The following is a 19,243-nucleotide window of genomic DNA, read 5'->3' on the forward strand; positions in this document are numbered from 1 at the left end:
CTGATAAATGAAGTTTAAAAAAAAAGTACACTATTTTCAGAAACAAAGATAACTGCTCATTTAGTCGACTGTTTGCAAAGGTTTAATATTGATACATGAAGTTATAATGACATCCTTGGGCATTCTCAAATGGTAGAAAACAATAGGGTGCAGAGTCACTGTAGCACATTAAGGAGAAAGAATCATTAGTTCCCAACTTCAAATAAGAAATTTCATGATATTTATGACAACAACACTGAGAACAAATACACTTACTTAGCAGTACTCATCAGAGAAGGCATGTATCAAACTGTGCCTCTTTTCTTTATGTGTGAGCCAGGTCTAGTGAAATAAAACACTGTATTACTGTGCACGGAACAAAGCCTTTAGTACCACTTATTTTACTTTAGTACCACTCTCCTTTGCACATTTGTGCCTGAATTAAATTGCGCATCCCCAGGTATAACCAACTGTAATCATGAGGAAGAGATCACTTTGGTCTCAGCACATCTGCTACATATTGATACGCCTCCCCATGCTGCCTGAAGTTGAAAGGGAAGATGTGAGGGACGTTTTCCCCTGCTATTCTTCTTGCTTTGCTCAGAGTCCTGCTGAGCATCGGGAGCTGAGTAGCGGCAGCTGAGACGCAAATAAATGAAAGTCCATCGGCAAAATGGAAGAGGGCTGCACGGGAGGATGGCTTCATCCCCAAATCCATGTTTCTGTAAAAAATGTTTCTGTACAGGGGAGGCTGCTCCCAGTGCCTGGGAATGAGGAGTGATGCTTGGAGGATGCTCCAGAGACATGGGAACAGCATTGCTCACAGAGGCACAAGTGGAGCTCATTCCTTACCAGTGTCCCTGAGCTTGCTTTGCATCAACACTGCTTGCAAAACAACCTGGGTCTGACATTTTACATGTACATGCCAGGGTTGTTTTTCTTTTTTACTTTTTTTTTTTTTTAAGTGAATTTTTACATCTGTGACATTCTTTACAAAAGAAATTAATTAAATGGCAGGATAGCTAAAGCTATGCAAATCAGAAACAGGAGGGGAAACATTTTGCAGGATCAGACCTCCCATAGATCTCCCTGCACTCTTCAGTGTTTTCCCCAGGCACTTGAATTTCTCTCACCATCCGCAAAGTTAGTCTCCTGATCGTATTTCTTCAGCCCCACTCAGTAAGCAAGTTTTTCTTTTTTCTCTTTTTTTCTTTTTTTTTTTTCTTTCTTTTTCTCTTTTTTTCTTTCTTTTTCTTTTCTTTCTTTTTTCTTTTTTTTTTCCTTTATTTCTCCACACTTCCTTGTTTTTTTGTAGAGATGGTGTCCTTTTCCAGCCTCTACATCTTACACTTCAGTCAAGCTATTTGTTAATAAACCTGTGTTTTCAGTGTGTTGGTACATCAATAAAGTACAGAATGGTTCAGTTAGCATTCTGGGAAATCCTTTGCTGTATTGAAGAACTGTAAATCTCCATTATTGCTTCCCATAGCACAAACAAAGAATAGCTTCTTACCTTTGCAACATTATCTTTGTTAATTTTTAAGGGTGAATGTGTACCTATTCCCTAGCAAAGAGTTTATGCATAGCCCAGATACCAGGCATTAATTGGTTTGAGGGTTGTTTGGGGTTTTTTTGGGTTGGGGGGGGTAGGGTGAGGTGGTATAGCTTCAGTTGGTACCTGGAAATTCAGCAACAGTGAAGGGAAGTCAGGGTGAGTGCAGCAGGAAGCAGTATTGAAATGGTCGGATGAAAATGATCATTAGGACTTTAAGATTTTTTCTGAAGTGAACCCAAACTAGAGACTTTAGCAATTAGTCCATGACTGATTGAAGAAGTATGTCATCTGTTACTACATGGCACATCCCATTGCATTGCAATTGCCTGCCTGGAGACATTATGGTGTATTACATCTTTTTGTTATCAAACTGTGTCATGTTGCATCACATTCAGAGGCAGCTGGATGGAGACGTGGCTGACGTTGCCTGTAACAGATGCAATGAGACGTAGCATCCAAAGCACATACCTGCTTCTAGTTAAGGTTATATTTGCTCAGAGTGTATTTTGACATATCTACAGAGGGTTTGAAGTCACAGGTAATCCCTTCTGTGTTCGCTAGCTCTCACTCAAGACAAAAATCTTTCAGTTGGACTAGGAAGAAATGTGAGCTTTAAATTACCTTTGCTTATTGTGGTGTCATCAAATGGATATGAAAACCTGTTTAGTGTAGTTAGTGCAATAAATGCATGAGATCTGGGACCTTTGGGGCTCTGAGAGGTTGTGGTGTGGTGTTTTTTTGTTTGTTTGTTTGGTAGGGTTTTTTTGGGGGGTTGTTTATTAGTTTTTAAACCGTAATCCCAAAAGCTTGAATAAATAAAGCTTCTAGCTACTTTGTAAAAACTTGTGTAAAAAGGAACAAATTTTGATAAAAGTCTTAAGATTGGTCTTCTGATCTACTAGAAAAATTGAGCTGTATAAAGATGGTGATATTGGAAAGGTAATAATATTTCCCCCTATTAATTAATCTTGAATTAAAGCAATTTTTTTATATGAATGCATGTGGCATTCATGGCATACTGTCGTGGTTTAAATTAATTCTTTATGATCAGAACCACTGCAATCAATACTAAATGAATTCATAATGATACGATACTTAAAGTGTTACCACAAAAAAAAAGAAAAAAAAGAAAAAAAGGCCATCATCAAAACTGCAGCCTGCTAATAATGCATTGTCCAGCAAGATAGTGCTAGCTATGATGGTCAGTGGTAATCCTTTATTTATTCTTTTGTTTGATCTCTTACTCTCCCAGTTCTTCTTGTTGGAATATTCTGTACGTGATACAATGAACATGGGTTTTCTAATATTGGTGGACAGTATTGCCCCATATTCTCATTTCTCACATGCTTAGGTTTTCATCCTTGATGGTAACTGATGATCAGCAGTCAGTTATCTAGGAAAGCCTTATATCAGATTTTGTTAATAAAAAAACAAACGCTTATACCAGTCTTGGGACTTTGTGTATTAGAGAGATTTCAAATGTCATTAGAAAAAAGAAAGCAAAAATGGGTTGTGTATAGAGAGAGGTGGTTGTTATGTATCAGGGAATGGGTTGTACACTGGTAAAGCATTCAACTTTTTAGTTTGTACGGTTATTTTCTTTAGTCACTTCGCTAGGGGTCTGGATGAGGCTCTCACCAGAGCTGAGAATAGGAAGACTGTCCTGCCTGGCTTCCCTCACTAAACCTAGGCGATATGAAAAGGTGAAAGGAGAGAGATAAAACCCAAGATGAATGAATAATGTAGAGGTTTAAAGGGTAGGACCACAGCGTGAAGGGTAATCTGACAAGTGCATGGTGTGGGTCAGGGGTAACTCCAGGGGTGGGGTACAGCACAAGGGGGTGGCTGATGGCTGGGGATGAGGACGAAGCCACACTAGGGTGATGTTATCAAGGAGAATGTCAGAAAGTAGGAAGAGAAGAAGAACAAAACCAAAAGAGGCAAATGAGCAAGAGCTAAGGAGGGTAATAGTAAAGGTTGTTGGTGATGGGAAAATTAATACTTTATAGGACATACAAATTCCATCTTGTTTGTTTGTTTGTTTGGTAGGTTTGGTTTTATCCTTTCTGTGAACTTATACTGAGAAAGCCTCTCCAGAAGGTACATTACCTACCTGGAGTGTTGGGCTATAGCTCCCGGACTGTCATGTAACCTTTGAAGTAAAAGGAATTACCTGTGCCATACTGGTATAGCTGACAGCTTAATCTGCCTTAATTATACTCTTTAGAACATGGTCTTTCTGGTGATTTGAGGGTGAGAGGTTCAGCAGGAAATAAAAGTCAACTGCTTTCCCTTCTAGTTGGACTAGGGGAGAATTAGCTGGATGACATTAGGAGAGTTTCTAAATATCTTTCCTGCCAATATTTGATTAGGGACTTTAATTTCATTAGACAAACTGATTTTTTCATTAGCCAAACTGATTTTTTCATGTGTTGCTCTCTCTTTTTAATGTGTAAATTACATGGGATTTGAGTCTCATTACAACATTGACATGGGTGCTGCCTTTAAACAAACACTGGGACCAGTGTCGTGCTTGTGGGCAGGTCTGCTGTGAAATGCTTTGTGTTTTGCTGCAGGAAGTGATTTCTGTAAATACACAGTTATACTGCGCTGGTTGATGTGCCTGTGCACATGGTCCAGCATCCTCTTGAATGCTCTTTCTTGGGAGAGAAAATTCCAGTAACTGACCTGGGTCTCCTACTTATAATGTCCACCAAAGTATAATGTGAAGCGCAGTTTGGGTAAAATTGTGGGATGGAGTAATAGAGGATGCAGTTTAATAAATATGTGATTACTTTGAACCTGAACAGATTAGCTGCAATGATTACAGGGCAGCCTTTGCTTTTCGAAATCAAAATTGCCATAATTCATTATCTTTTTGTAGCATTTATTTTGGATAGTTTACATCTTATGCTGTGTGCACCGGTTTTGCATTAATATTGTCACTCATCCTAATGAGAAGGAAGGAAACAATTTCATATTACTTTTACTGAATAAATGAAGAATCTAAATAATAAGGAAAGGTATTTAATCTATTTCTTTCTCTCTTTATTTTTTTTTTTTTTCCCCTAAGCTCGTTCATGGTAAAATGTAACTGAAAAAGAGAAGGAAGGTGAAGTTTCCAAGTACTTCTGTAATTACGAATGAGTTATTTCAGTTACAGTCCTACAGCCTTGTGCATATGTATGCAATCATAGTGCATAATGTTCCTAGCTGCTTGGTGCTGCTCTGTATGCCCAATAAAGGTTTTGAGGAAGTAACTGCTAGTGTTAAGCATAAGTAAAATAAAAATCAAAATACTTTGGTCCCTAAGTCACATCAGTTGAGGCTGAGATTACATTAAAACTCATACATGAAGCTGAATTGGTTCTGTTTTACTGTCTTCTTAGAAAATACAGATGCTGAAGGAAGTGAGCCCAGTTGTTATTGCCAGATAAAACTCTCTGCTTGGAGTGTAAAAAAAGTAGAATTAAAAAAGTGTTTGTTGTTGTCACATAGCTTTTTAAAAAGGAAAACATAAGCCTTTATTATTGATGTGGCTGTGGGAACACCCATAATTTTTTTAGGCTTGTGTTTTGGTAAACAAGCATGTTGACAGAATTGCTATAATTGTTTTGGAAAATTCTTATTAAAAAGAGCTTATTTTGTACGGTATTTAGTAGGTCTGTTCTGAACTGAATCAACTTTGATATTATAAATGTTTTATTTTAAAACTTCAGTTCTATACTGGGCAAGACTGAACTGAGCATCTTGGCAGAGATCTGGGTGATGCTGTCCACTGGAAGAGCCAAGGAAAAGCAAAGTCCATTGCTTATTGAAGTGATCAGCAGTTTAGCATTAATAGGGTTGCAATATCGCATGGTTTAGCCAGATTGTAACGTTCTGTTTGTCAGAATTGTTAAAAGTTGAATTCTGGATTCAGTTCTTTGATGCACAGGGAAAAAAAATAGTTCATGCATGGAAATACTTCAGTTTAAAGTTTCCAAATGTTTGTGAGTTCACAGGAAAGTAAAATCAATTTCGCACTATAAGAAATGAGCAAAATTTCTTTATCAAAAGCTGCTTTTCTGCAAACTTTTGCAAAGTTGCTACGTCAGACAAATGAAGTATTTTCACCCTTATTACATAGTAAGTATGGGTTTATTTATCCTGAATATAACATCATTTATATAATAATTTCTCTTGGAGTGCTTGGTACTTTACAAACCACAAAAATTTTTGCTCCAGTGACCTTGTAACATAAAACTGAAGGAGCAATCACACTGCATTATGTGCCAGTGCAGTGAAAATTAGTTTTGCCCTGCCTAGGCAAAAGGATCTGCCTTGTCATCCAAATTACAGGACTGGGGCCCATATGCATGCACTCTGCCTGTTTGTTTCTGCCATACGAATGGTAATACTATAAAATATTTTTAAGAGTTGATGTCCCTTTTCCCTCAGCATTTGTGGGTTTTGTTGGGTATTTATTTATTTATTTATTTATTTTATATTTCTCTTCCAAATAAAATATATCCTTTCAACAGAGTTGAAATGAGTTATATTAATCTTCCAACACAAATATGAAACACTTTCAGTTGTTTTGCCATCTTAAAAATTAGTTTTCCAGCTTAAAAAGCAGAGATCAGTTTACAGGCAGGAGAAAGTGTTTGTTGGGGTGAGGTACATAGGAAGAAACATGGGTGTTTGGCCAAGTATTAAGGATGAGCTTGAAACTTGTGGTGTTTCTTCTTCATCTTGTTTTTTAAATCCAGGCATATTTCTGATTTATGCATTTCAAAGCTCATGCAGCCAAAGGAAGGAGATTTTTTAGCAGTAGGGGGTGAGCGTATTAAAATTCATTATGATTCTCTTTATTGAAATGAGTAAACAAAATCAATTTTCTTTACTAAAGAAGTTGACCGAGTTGCAGGTTCATCTAGGACAGAGTGAACTCTTATAGAGAGTTAACCCAAGAAATGAGGGACGCACAAAATTAGTGACTACTTTCAGCTGGAGCCTGGGAAGTGTGCATTGGTCAAAACAAAGGATTTCATAGGTTTTGCTTTTAACAAATCAACGTAAGGACCTCAAAAGATGCATGGTTGTGTATTTTCTAAACAAATAGTTGAGCTTTTTTTTTTTTTTTTTAATAGAATAACCATGAAGTGGAGCAGGGAGCAAAGACTAGATTGATGAAGGCACCTTGAGTGACTTATATTACCCCCTCCAAATGCCATTTTCCTGCTTGCTTGATGGCTGAGAGATAAATTTTGTGCATGATGGGAGTGTGGACAGGCCCTGCTTTCTGTGTCTGGGGAGGGCATTGGATTTCCCTGAGCCCAGGAGATTATGAGCCCTATGAGCCCTCTCCTCCTGTTTGAAGCATATGATATCAATATCAATGTTTTTGGTAAACTGAGGGCTCTCAAACGCATGTATCACACTAGGCTCCATGGAGTCTATGCTTGGTGGAGATGTATAGGCAGAGATGGAGGGCTGCCAAGAATGGCTTCTGCTCAGGAGGGTGAGTGCTGTGCTGTGTAATGGCTTAGATTGGTTTCAGGGCCTTCCTGTAGCTAGTATTTGTTACATTTCCACAGAATATAAAAGTTGTCTTGCATTTCAGGCTAGCTTGGGCTTCTTTTAACCTCAGATCATCTGCATTTTGTAGGTATTGGTCATACCATAAGCTTAAATATTCTTTTTCTCACATGTTCCCTTTCAAACAAGGTCAAGGCAGATTTTTATTTTTAAACATTTGGAGTTTGTTTTCATAAAGTTTCTCCAATCAAGACAGTATCCAAGCCATTTCAGTCTGTAGTCATACATCCAGAATTACTACATTAGCTGTTAATAAAGAACTCATGCAAAAACCAGATTCCCTTCACACTAACTACAGAAACATGTTACAGGAATGTGACCATATAGTTGTGTGGAAAATGATATTACTTGCAGAAGATTTGTTGTCACATAACAGCCTGCTCATCTGCTGATTACTATCTTACTTTTATTGTGCGTTTTCCTTTGTGTAGTGACTGTGATACTTTCAAAATTGTTTTAAATCCCTGCAGTAAAACAAAATAATAATAGAAATAGTAATTAAAAAAAAAATAAAGTCCTGAAATGCCTTTACTAGGAGCAACGTAAATGCAAACTAAAAGCAAATTTATACATATGCTGTATATTAAGCTTAACCAGGGTAACGCCCCTTTCCTTTGGTTTTTGGAAAAGAGTCCCACATTGTCACATATAAAGGGACATTTCAGCACTGATTTTCATTTTCATGAGATTAAAAGTGAAACATATAACCACAAAGCTGGTTTATGTCATCCCCTGTTGGAGCCAGCAGTAATGCCAAAAATTAGATATTTGATAGGTTTGTGAGAGAAACAGATGCAGGAGGGATGCCATTCCCACAATTTTAAACTCCTTCTTATCTTTAAGCTAGAAAGAACATTCCAGATGAAGAAAATCTATCTTATTGGCTTTAGAATATAGAGGAAGAAAGTTGCCAACAAAGAAAAAAAGAAAAAAAAAAAAGAAAAAAAAAGTTAATTTAAACCCAATGTCAGTCTTGGGGGATTATAAACCATAATTGAGGGAGAGTGTGTGTGTGTGGATATACACTCATATATGAGTGCATATATACAAAATAGGCTGAGATGGAGCTTTTCATTTTTGATCTCAGTGTAGCCTACAGTCTTGCTTTGGCTTCTTTAATAGTTTAGGGGTGCAGAGATGAGGGATAGTAAAAATTAAGGGAAGAATCTCCCCCAAACATACACCCAATAAACTCAGCAAAAGCTAAAGCATCCAAAAAGTATTTTTTCGGCTTTTGTTTTGGAAGCAGTTTGTATGTCCCTGTTCTTTTTATTTCATTCTGCCAGCTGTCTGCTAAACAAATCTAGCCAGGTGGGGCTTACAACCCATGACTAAAAAACCTACTAGTGCAGCTGTCCAGCTTGCCTGGAGGAAGAATTCTAACAAATGGCAGGAATGAAAAGATTGGTTCTGTTTTCAAGAAAGTAGCTATGGTACCTTCCTTGCTTTGGGTTTTTTTTTTTTGTTGTTGTTGTTCTGCTTGCTTCAGTTAACCCATGGCCTCCTAAGGTTTTACAGAGTAATTCCATGGTTTATCATTTAACACACTTTTTGGTATTGCTTGGGCTTTTTTTCTTTCCCCCTCCCCCCCCACCCCATAATGATTTTATTCTGTGTTAGACACATAGGGCAGCTGCTTCGGGTGTTACTAAGTGTAAAATAATCTGACACTTTCCCTACAAATCACTGGTAAGCCATAGTAGCTTAGCTGGGTTTTTAAATATTCAGGAGTTGAATATATAACTAGTGAAGGGTGATAGTTGGTATTGTTTATCCACAAGCTGGGGACAGAACAGGCTTCTTTGCACTGCTTCATCAATCGACCTCAACTGTGATTTTCTAGTCAGCAAATGAGTGCTTCATTTTCTCTGTCTGTGTTGAGCTAAACAAGAGCGGGGCTAAAAATTACCAAACTGCCATCTGATCTATAGTTCCATTAGTAGAAGATCAGCATGTGAGCCACTGAACCACCGAGGAACCTTCCCTCACTTCTTCCAGAAAACAGAATGCATGAAAGGTGTTTGTCACCAGCTTCCACTTATGAATTTCAGTCAAAAATCTCCCTCTACTTTTTGTTAGATAACAGCCTCACTAAAAAATTGGCTTTTGGCCCAATCCTGCCTCTTTTGAAGTTGGTGACATCTTGTTCTTTTGACAACTTTGGTGTAGGTCCATGTTGATTGAGACTGATCCTTACTGAATTGCTCAGTAAAGGAGTTGAGGCTTTTTTCTCAGGTATTGCTCTGTGTTTCATGGGTTCCAGCTTCAAAGGTGCACATGGCATTAATATATCTTGGGGTCAGGTTGATGCCTTGCAATAAAGCTGCAGTACAGGTTTTGGGTTCGGTCCAGAGATAGTAAAGTATTCATGCCTATGTAGGTGTCTGAACAGTGCCACTGAAGTCAGTGGAGCTACTGTTTTGATCAGTTATTGCCTGTATAATGGTAGTAAATCTCAAATGAGGTTAGGACTTCTTTTTGGTGAACAGTCTATAGACAAGTCACTGTGCTTTAAGTAAAGCATGTCTTTAATTACTGAACTCCAAACATGCTAAATTCTTGTAGATCTGATTTCAGTGACTTATCTGTTTCCTTACTAGCATATCAACAGATCTGTACAAAAGACCTGATAAGCAAGATATGGAAGTACTTGCCTGCAGAGGGTCCTACTGAAGTTCCCAGGACATGTAGGTGCCAGGTCTAAATGTACTCACCTTATTGCATGTTTAGAGTTTTGCTTTGGGAAGCAGCAAGACACGTTGAGAACTTGTCATTTATCCCTTTCTGTTGTAATTATCTTCACAACAAAAAGTGGATGCAAGAGGGATGCAATGATGCCAATGCCTCTTTGTAGCAAATACACTTCTCTGCACTTACCTAACCAGCATGGTCAGATAATGTCCCCTTTCTAGTCAATTTGGGAGACTGAGACCTCATCCTGTCCACAAAGGCAGTGGGGAAGCAATGCTGACTGCCTCGGCTGCACGAGTCAAAATGGCACCCAACATGGGCAGGCGAAGCCAGATTGCTGTTGTTGGCGCCGTTATTTCCTTTTGTTGTATAACAAGGCATGAGTGATATTGGTTGGGGTGCTCACAAGCCAAGAAAAAAGAAGGCCAATTTTTCATGAGGAAATTGAAGTGCTGATGCAGAACTAACCCTCACGGTTTGTTGTTATTTAATGAAGAAGCAGTGAGTGGGGGATTTTGGCAAAACTCAGTGTGTAAGCATAACAATTGTAATGACATTATTTAGCACACAATGGAGTAACAAAGGCACTTAAATGCTATGATTAAGAACGGTGCTAAGATGCTTGAATAGTAACTAAAAAAAAAGTCACTATGTTATTCTCAAACCTCATACAGAAATATATTCATTTTAGTCTTCTTCATTCAATTATTCCTGCCGCAGAATTCTAGAATACCTCCAGAAAAAATAAAAATAAAAATGGAATTAGCTTCTTTTGATGGTACTCTGCATTAGAGACTGGACATTGTTATCAATGTCAGCTTTTTACCTATTTTCCTTTATTGTTAACCAACAGCAAATGTATGTATTACATTAAAAAGGCTTATGTTCGTTTCCCATCCCACTTACTTTTCTGAGAACAGTGTCAGATTCTGATGGCCTGTATAATGTACAGGAGATGTATCTGTCTCTGAAATAACAGGATAATATTAGGAAAACTGAGGCTAGAGAGTAATTTACCATAAATTACTTTACATGGTGTTACAACAGCTTCTTAATGTAAAGGGTTTTCTGGACTTGCAATGTTTTAACAAGAAGTTCTGATTTAAAAAAAGACAGATAAAACAGCTGGGGATTTTATAATACTGTATTGTAACACTTCTTTAATTTCCCATAAATTTTCAAGTATAATTCTAAATGCTCTGCAAAGCGTACAATTACTGTTACACTGGATAAGCCCAAACCAGCTTAGCTTTGGGACAGGTGTACTGCCTTTATCCTAAACCCATCACCAGGCTGTTTCCTAACTGCCATTTGAGCAGCGCTTTGCTTCTGCAGACAAACCATGATTAGGGAATGGGAGACTCAAGAAAGCTCCAAAATGCTGTGTGGGATTTTACCAGTCTAGTCAGCAAGTCATGGTGCCAAGGGTATAATGCAATATCATAACCATCTGTTGTCAAAGGCCGTTATCCCAGTGGCACCTGGACACCACTCACTCTCCTCATCATGGCAGCAGCATTGTCACCATGGTATCTGGATGACTAGCAGGAGATGGAGCACAAGGGGGAGGTAGCAAAACTGCAAGTAACACAAAAAGGCTCTTGAATTGTGAAGACCTTCTCCACTTCTATGCTGTCTGCTGCTTGGTACCAAAAGGGTTGCCATTATAGGCTTCATATAATTGAGGCTAGTATAGCTGTTCCAAAGCTGTAAGCAACCTGGACTGCCTGAGACTGGTAACAGTGGGCCAACTCTCACAGTTTTAATGTGATATTTGCCTTAGTTGGTAATTGAAAGTTTCTTGTGGTCACCACTAGAAAATTTATTTAGATTTTGCATTTATCTGCAGTGCTCATAATGATTTTTTTTTTTCCCAGTAGGATTGAAGTTGGTAAAGCTACACTTTTTCTTCAACCCCTGTATGAAGGAATACGAGGATGATCCTTGTGGAGATATACTCCATCTGCTCTTTTTCTATTATTTTTAATGTGGTGGAAGACACTGAATAAGTGTAGGAGAACATGAATTGAATATGCGTGATAGGAAACTAGTGACAAGATGGACCCATGCCTGTAGGACAAAGGGGAGTAGGAATGGCAGCTCATAGCATCCCATGGACAGAAGAAAGTAAATAGAGACTTGTAATGCTAGTCAATAGGGATGAATTTGGGGCTCAAAAAGAAAATGCACAGATCAGATTTATTAAAAGCTAGCAACTAATGATTTTTCAAGTCATATATGAATTCATTTTCTAGAGGAGGGAAAAGGTTTAAAGGGTAAAATAGTTTCAAACACTGAATAGATCAATAAATATGGATACTTGAAATACTGGTAATAACATCTGAGCATTTCTCAATCTGAAGAGATTTTGACTTTAAGCGGGTGAATAAGTTGGATTCCAGCCACTCTGACCACTTCCTGTGGGGGTAATCTGCAGGTCAATAAAGAGGTAAAATTAGGGACTACTCAATTCCTTATTACATAGAATTAAAGACTGGGCGGTGGGGAGAGGGATGCCATTTTTTTTTTTTTTTTTTTTTTACCCTACCTACCTGCTTTCTCTCTGTTGCCACCAATATCAACTTTGTTGTAGTCTATGTGAGCTTTTACGTGCTTTCTGTGTTTGCCTTGTTTGTTACTGGGAGCAATACTGATAGAGAAGCCCTGAAACGGGGAAAGAGCTGACAAGCCTTATAATATCACCTGCTGTATTACATGAACATGAAGACTGAAATGGCTGGGTTTGATGTTACATTTTTTAATATTCATATTAAAAAACAAGAAGCCAACAAAAAAAAACCCAAAATAATTTACTGTGCGCTGGCAGCAGACAGGAAGAGGTGTTGTGGCTAATCCCACTTAGGACCATAATGACCATTGGAGCAATAGTGACAGCAATAGAATAATCCAGTTTGCTGAATAGGTCACTGTCAGCTCTGAATTTATGTAGGTTTAGGAGAGACCAGTGAGGCCAAAAGAGCTTGGGTACACCAAATCCATTCAAAAGGAGAGTGACCTTTCCAGGTGGGACAAGAGTCACATATTGTTGGGTGGGCTACTGGGGTTGATGAAGCAGAGGAGACCATGCAGATAGCCGATATACTGAGTCATCCAAAGGCAACTGAACTGGGTAAGTTAAAACTTACAGAACTATCAGAGGAACAATGTATATAAACTTCAGAGGAGAAAGAGAGGGGAGAAGTCTGCAGAAAGGACTTGGAGATGACAGAGTAGAAGGAAGCGGGAATGATGAAAAAGCCAGAGGGAATAAAGAATAAAGGAGAGTCTCGGAAAAGTGTTAGATGTAGGGAAAGATACAAGAGAGAAGTCATAAGAAATTCAGTTGGAAAAGTTGTTGGAAAATGGCAATATCTGATAGAAAAAAAATCTTGTGATTAAAACATTACGCTTAGATTTGTTTAACCCTGTTAAATGAGATATTAAATGGTTGTCACATAGCGTACATTGAAGTGGTTGCATTTGTCATGTCTGCTCAGAAAATCTCACCAAAACAGATTCCTTCTTTATTTCCTTATAATCCAGTGGTACTGAATTCCCTGGAAAAGAGGTATTGTTATCTGTGATTAGGGAAGAGGCCATGCCTGTAGTCCTTACAACACTTATCTGCTTTGACATACCATGATGATTAAGTTGTCCGTTTGACACTTCTTATCAGTTGGGGCTACTTTTGAAGGCCACTTTAAAACTTCAGCTGTGGAGCATCAAGCCATTGCCCAGGGCAAGGTGATATGTACGCAAAATCTGAGATGATGTATTCAAGTCTTCATTTTTCTTAAAGGTGTCACTTCAAGGTGATGATTACGGTTTTTAAAAGGGAGATATTTCTGAAAACTAGTTATTTTAGAGATATTCTGTCATGGCAGCTAGCCTGAGCAAAGAGCAGTCTGCTGTCTCCAGGACAGCTTGAAAGGCTCTCTCATGAGTAGTCAGAATTTGTGTTCCTTGTCAAACACCAGAGCTTACACCTCCAAGGCATGCAGGAATATATATTTAATCATCTTCCTTTTCATTTGATCTTTGGTTCTTTTTTGTTATTTATAATCCCAAAACACTTGCTTGAGAAGGTCTGACAGGTCTGTAACAAAATTAAGAAATTCTGCCTCTCTAATTCTCATTCTAACAAACACCTGTTGAAGGAAAATCAATTCAGCTATATGCCAGTGTTCTCAGTTTGTTTCTCATGTTCAGTTTCAGGTAATCCAAGTAGATCTTTTCTTACACCTGCTTCCAGACCTCATCTTCCTACATTGTAAGATTTCCCACATTTCTAATTCTAGAATCATCTTCTCCCCCCATCCCCTAAAAAATAAAAACAAGAAACTGTTGAGTAGAATTGGAACAAGAAGGAAAAAATAAACCAACCCACAAACAAGTGCCTTCATTCTCCTGCTGAAATACTTACCATTTCCTAAAGGCTCTCAAGATTTCCTCTGGTGTACAGGCTTTCAGGCTTTCTTTTCCATTCACTGTATTATCTTTGTTTCTTCACATGTTATGATTATTTTTACCAGCATGTGTAACATACATTTCCTGCTTTATGACAGCAGTAAATATAAATGCAGAAATTATACACTCAGATGAATTAAGAGAAATAAACCCTAGCAGGTCCTGAACAAGCCAGTAATCATTCCTACATATCGACTGTTATAGCTCCGTGTACCCACAGTACATTTCCACATCACACAGGTGGAAGTGTGAAGCTTAGGCTCATTTAACAGTATGAATTTTCCCAATGTATCACAATTACAGGAACACCTGTGCTTCATAACTTTCTGCTGATCCACTGTGAAAATTCACAGTGTGTTTAGTAACTGAACCATCAATATGCTTTGTCTCCTACAGTGTGTGGATTTGGGATGGCTGTTTTAGTTCCTCCTTTTTAAAACCAAAAAACCCAAACCACCCCTTCACCTTTCAAAAAAAAACCCCAACCCAACAAAAACCCACAAAACCCAACCAAAACAACCCAAAACCCAAACATGAAAATGTATCTGATGCTTATGTTGTGGACTGTGCTTACTCTTCCCACCATCACAGATCTTTATTACACAAGATCTTTAGGCTGTCCTCACCAAAGCTTGGCAGACCCCAGTCTGGGAAGTGCAATACCATTCTGTTTTGACTTCCTTTCACTGCCTGAGTAAGGCACCAAGACCATTTTGTGCTCATGACTCATTGCTTTCTTGAATATGTGTCAAAATCATGTCATGTAAGTCAGGCACCTTTAATAGATGCTCCACATGGCTCTGCTAGACTGTCCTGCAGAGCAGCCACAACCTGTGCCAACGGATCATCTTGGCCTGTTCTTGGCATGGTTTGTGCCCACTCAGCCTGCTTAGCTTGGTTTAGCTAATTTCTACCAGCCTACCTAAATTTCCTTGATTGATGGGAAAAACCTATCATTGTATAATAGCATTTAATGTAATGTACTACTTGAATAGAAGGGGGTTTGGTGAAAAGTTTTACATGGATCTCTACCCATTATAATCCCATACATTGTCCTATTTTCTATTTTATTCTATTATATAAAAAAATACTTTGTGTGTAGCACTTGCTCAGACAAGAGTCTGAGCCTTGGGAGGTATTTTTCACTATGACTATGTCTCCTGTCTCACCTATATAGCCAGGTTTCCCATCCATTGTAAACAAACTCTCTGGAGAAGGAAGAAGATAAATTCATGCCTGGTTCTTGTCCCACGGTGGAGTTAGGATGTGTCTAGACTGATGTCTTGGACATTCTTTCAAGCCACATAGTTTAAAGATAATCTAGATTAATCTCATCAGCTTTCAGTGAGAATTGAGTTTTTGTGTCTTCTCTGATATGCTACTCTTGAAAACAAGTCTTAGGTTTATACATCACTTGAAAGTTTGTGATATTGGGTAAAAAAAAAAAAACCCTTAAGAGTTGTCACATTTATATTGCCATGCTTTTGTGAATTGTTATTAGTCTTTGTGTTATATCTCCACTTTTCTTGGTGTTTCATCTAGATAAGAGCCCGTCTCTGTTTAGCCCATTTGCAAATTCTCCTGATACACAGGCTCTGACGAGCCAAGCTCTCTGCTTTTCCTGCCCTCCATGAGGTTTCTAGCACCACCAAGACTGTGGATTTCTGAGTTATTTCCCTGGATCTTTTCTGGAATAGTCCTTGAATGAACCTGGAGAAGTAGGTACCCCTATTTTCCCTTCTCTGTGAGGCAGAATACATATGCTCTGCCACAGGTGTGTAGGAAGGTCTACAAATTAATGTGCTTTGAGGTCCTTGGATTAAATACTGTATAAGTGAAAAATAGTTGAAAGTCATTTTAGTGTCCCAGGGGGTGTGACATTCTTTTATGCACCCAGAAAGAGACTTGCTTTCTGTAAATCTCACGTTTCCAGAATTAGGAGTGTCAGATGTGCATTCTAGGGGCCTTCTGACTCAGATTAACCCTGGAGCACAAAGATTTGATTGTGTAGTTGCAGTGCCAGAACAAAAATATACTTACGTTGTCCTACCACTGAAGATAGGAGGCTTTTATATAGAATACTGAAGGAGGGGTGTTTAATGTGTCTATAACATAAATGTAGAGAGACTTTGTACTACAAGGATAGATGCTGCAATCAGAGTCAGAAAAAAGAACTGTAATTCAGGGTAAATTTACTGATCTGAAGATCAGGGAGATCTGTGGGGAAAAAGATAGTAATTTTTTTAGGAAAGAAAAGGACCTTTCTGATTACAGGGATAGAAGACAGTAACTGAAAACTCTAGTAAGGAGGTGTAACAAACATATAAAAGGTATTTTATAGCATAACAAACGGTATTTTATGGCATAACTTTCCATTACTACGATGCTAGTGGAAGATGTGGAATTTGAAAAATGAGGAGGTATCCTGTATTTGAGTTGTTATAAGGTTTGCTGGGGCTAAAAGCCATGAAGCCATGAAGAAGTATTTGTCCTTCTTCTTTTCTGTGCTTAGACCAGTGGTTATAGAGAAGCCAAAGCAGCTGTTGAAAGCAGATTGCTAAACCTGAAAGAAATAATTTCTGATGAGATGTTTAAGAGCAAATATAGTAAAAATGAAAAAGTCTTGTATGTATACTTGCTATGTTCTTGCAATTTGGAGTTGTAATATGCCCCATCCCTGGAAGTGTTCAAGGCCAGGTTGGATGGGGCTTTGAGCAAACTTGTCTAATCAAAAGTGTCCCTGACCGTGGCAGAGGGGTTGGAGCTATGTGATCTTTGAAGTCCCTTCTATGATCTTCACAAGAGAGGTTTGGAGATACGGCTTTTATTGATTTCTTTCTTAGTAAGGGTGGGGTTGTTTCTGAGAAAGGGTGACTATATCACAGCAGTGAAAAATCTATTTCTCTGAATATGTTTACAGTGCTAAATAATTAGAACTGAATTCCAGCAATAAATCACTGTTTTAATTTAATTTGGTTTATAAAGTCCCATAGTTAAAGTTGTAGCTTAACACTCAGGATGGTGAAAGGTTGATTTCAGCAGTGATTTAATTCATGTTAAAGGAAGACGAACCTGAGTGTGATGTGAAACTGGCTGCTGTTTGGACTAGTTGCTTGTTCATGAGCACACTCATATTACTACATGCACAAAAAAAGGAGGAAAGGAAACAAAACAGAAGAACACTTAACGTTCCTAAAGTAGTTTCCTCAAATTTCTCTGCAAACAATATAAAATAACAACCTAATAATTTTGTATCTTAATCATGTTCAGTAAAGAAGTCCTTTAGATAATTGGCACTGCCTCTGTACTAGGCCAAACTTTCTTTTAAGTTACAAATACTCACAAAAGGTTTACATTATAAGGAGCTGCTTTGGAGATGTGCAGATTTAGTTTGTAAGTACAAAGTGAACATGCAAATTGCCTTATCTTGTGGGATTCACAAACAACCATCATTCAGATTGATTTAATACATAGCTTTTTATCTTTAAAAGTGTTAATTAGAAAATAGGGACAGTTCTCTGAGCACTTAAGAGTAATAAATAGATCAAAACAGCATCCGTGCTTCTGTGATGGAACTTCTGAAGACTTTATAAAGGGATTAAACCAATTGTCAAAAAGACCACAGTATACATATTTAATAGTGCTACCAAGCTACAATTACATTTTTAGGACTCTATTTGCTAAGCTTTTAAACACTCATTATACAATTAAAAAAAAAAAAAAAAAGAAAAAGAAAAAAAAGGAGGGCCAGGGGAAGGGATTTTCAGAACACAAGCTCAAGCCCACATGGCTTGGTCTTGCTATGCCAGCAAGCTCTGCTCCAGGCCCAGAGTGACAAGATCTCTGTGTATTTAGTCACATCAATAGCGTTCATGTAATCAATAATTTCCTGTAATTTCAATAGTACATTTATTTTGTGTATTTATTTCTGTAAAGAGAGTTGGGTTTGTTTAGCCTGGAGAAGAGAAGACTCTGGGGAAACCTTAGAGCAGCTTCCAGTGCCTAAAGAGACCAACAAGAAAGCTGGATGGAGAGGGATTTTTTACAAAGGCACATAGTGATAGGACAAGGGGGAATGGTTTTGAACTGACAGAAGGTAAATTTAGATTAGATATAAGAAAGAAATTCTTTACTGTGCAGGTGGTGAGACATTGGCACAGGTTGCTCAGTGAAGCTGTGGCTGCCTCATCCCTGAAAGTGTTCAGGGCCAGGTTGGATGTGGCTTTGAGCAACCTGGTCTAGTGGAAGGTGTCCCTGCATTTGGCAGTGGGGCTGGAACTAGATGAATTTTAACATTTCTTTCAGCCCAAAGAATGATTCTATGATTTCTATCATTGCCCAACAAGTTCACACTGAATGAGATCAAATCCATCAGCTACAGTAAGTTACAAGCTGATTATATATCAACAAGTATAATGGGATGAAAGCCAAAATGAAGTGTCCTCTTTAATATATGAAACAGGCCCAGCTTCCCCAAGATCTCCTTGTTGGTCATGTTCTCCAGACATCTGATGACCATAGCAGCCTCTTCTGGACCTTCTCTTATTTCTCTATGCCCTCTTGCCCTGGGGGCCCAGAACATAAGAGTGGTCTCACCATCCTGAGCAGAAAGGCTTGATAACCTCCCTCTATCAGTAGATCACTGTGTGGATTGCCTATGGGCTCCTCCTACAAAGTGGGGAGGAAGGTGAACAGGTAGAGTGGTATTTCTTCATTAGCTCTGTTTATTTTCTTTGTCATTATGGCCCTGGGGGACCCTGTAGTGGATAAGCACTGGTTCTACTAGGTGCTGTACAAGCACAGAAGAAAATGTCAGTTGCTGCTGTGAAGAGCTCAGTCTGCACATGTCACAGGAGGCAACAGATGGTACAGGCTGACGAGATAGTATGAGAGGAAATGAGACAATATTTATAAACATGATAGACAGCAGTCTCAGTACATGAGTAGCCAAGACATTGTCAAGGTTTTCTG

At 38.4% G+C, this 19,243-nt stretch overlaps 1 protein-coding gene across 11 annotated transcripts in view; it reads left to right on the forward strand.

The window, feature by feature from the left end:
* GTDC1 (glycosyltransferase like domain containing 1) overlaps positions 1–19,243 on the forward strand; it is a 338,529-nt gene that overhangs the window by 233,913 nt on the left and 85,373 nt on the right. The window contains exons 12-13 of one of the 11 annotated variants that reach the window (XR_010610817.1): positions 9,715–9,801; positions 11,686–11,761. The exons of the other annotated variants lie outside the window; for them this stretch is intronic. The gene's annotated coding sequence lies outside the window, so the exon portion shown is untranslated. Of the gene's footprint in view, positions 1–9,714; positions 9,802–11,685; positions 11,762–19,243 lie in introns of those variants that run through there. 11 annotated transcript variants of the gene reach the window in all.

This window comes from Lathamus discolor, chromosome 3 (assembly GCF_037157495.1).
Source record: "Lathamus discolor isolate bLatDis1 chromosome 3, bLatDis1.hap1, whole genome shotgun sequence".
In the NCBI taxonomy this organism is placed as follows: domain Eukaryota; kingdom Metazoa; phylum Chordata; class Aves; order Psittaciformes; family Psittacidae; genus Lathamus; species Lathamus discolor.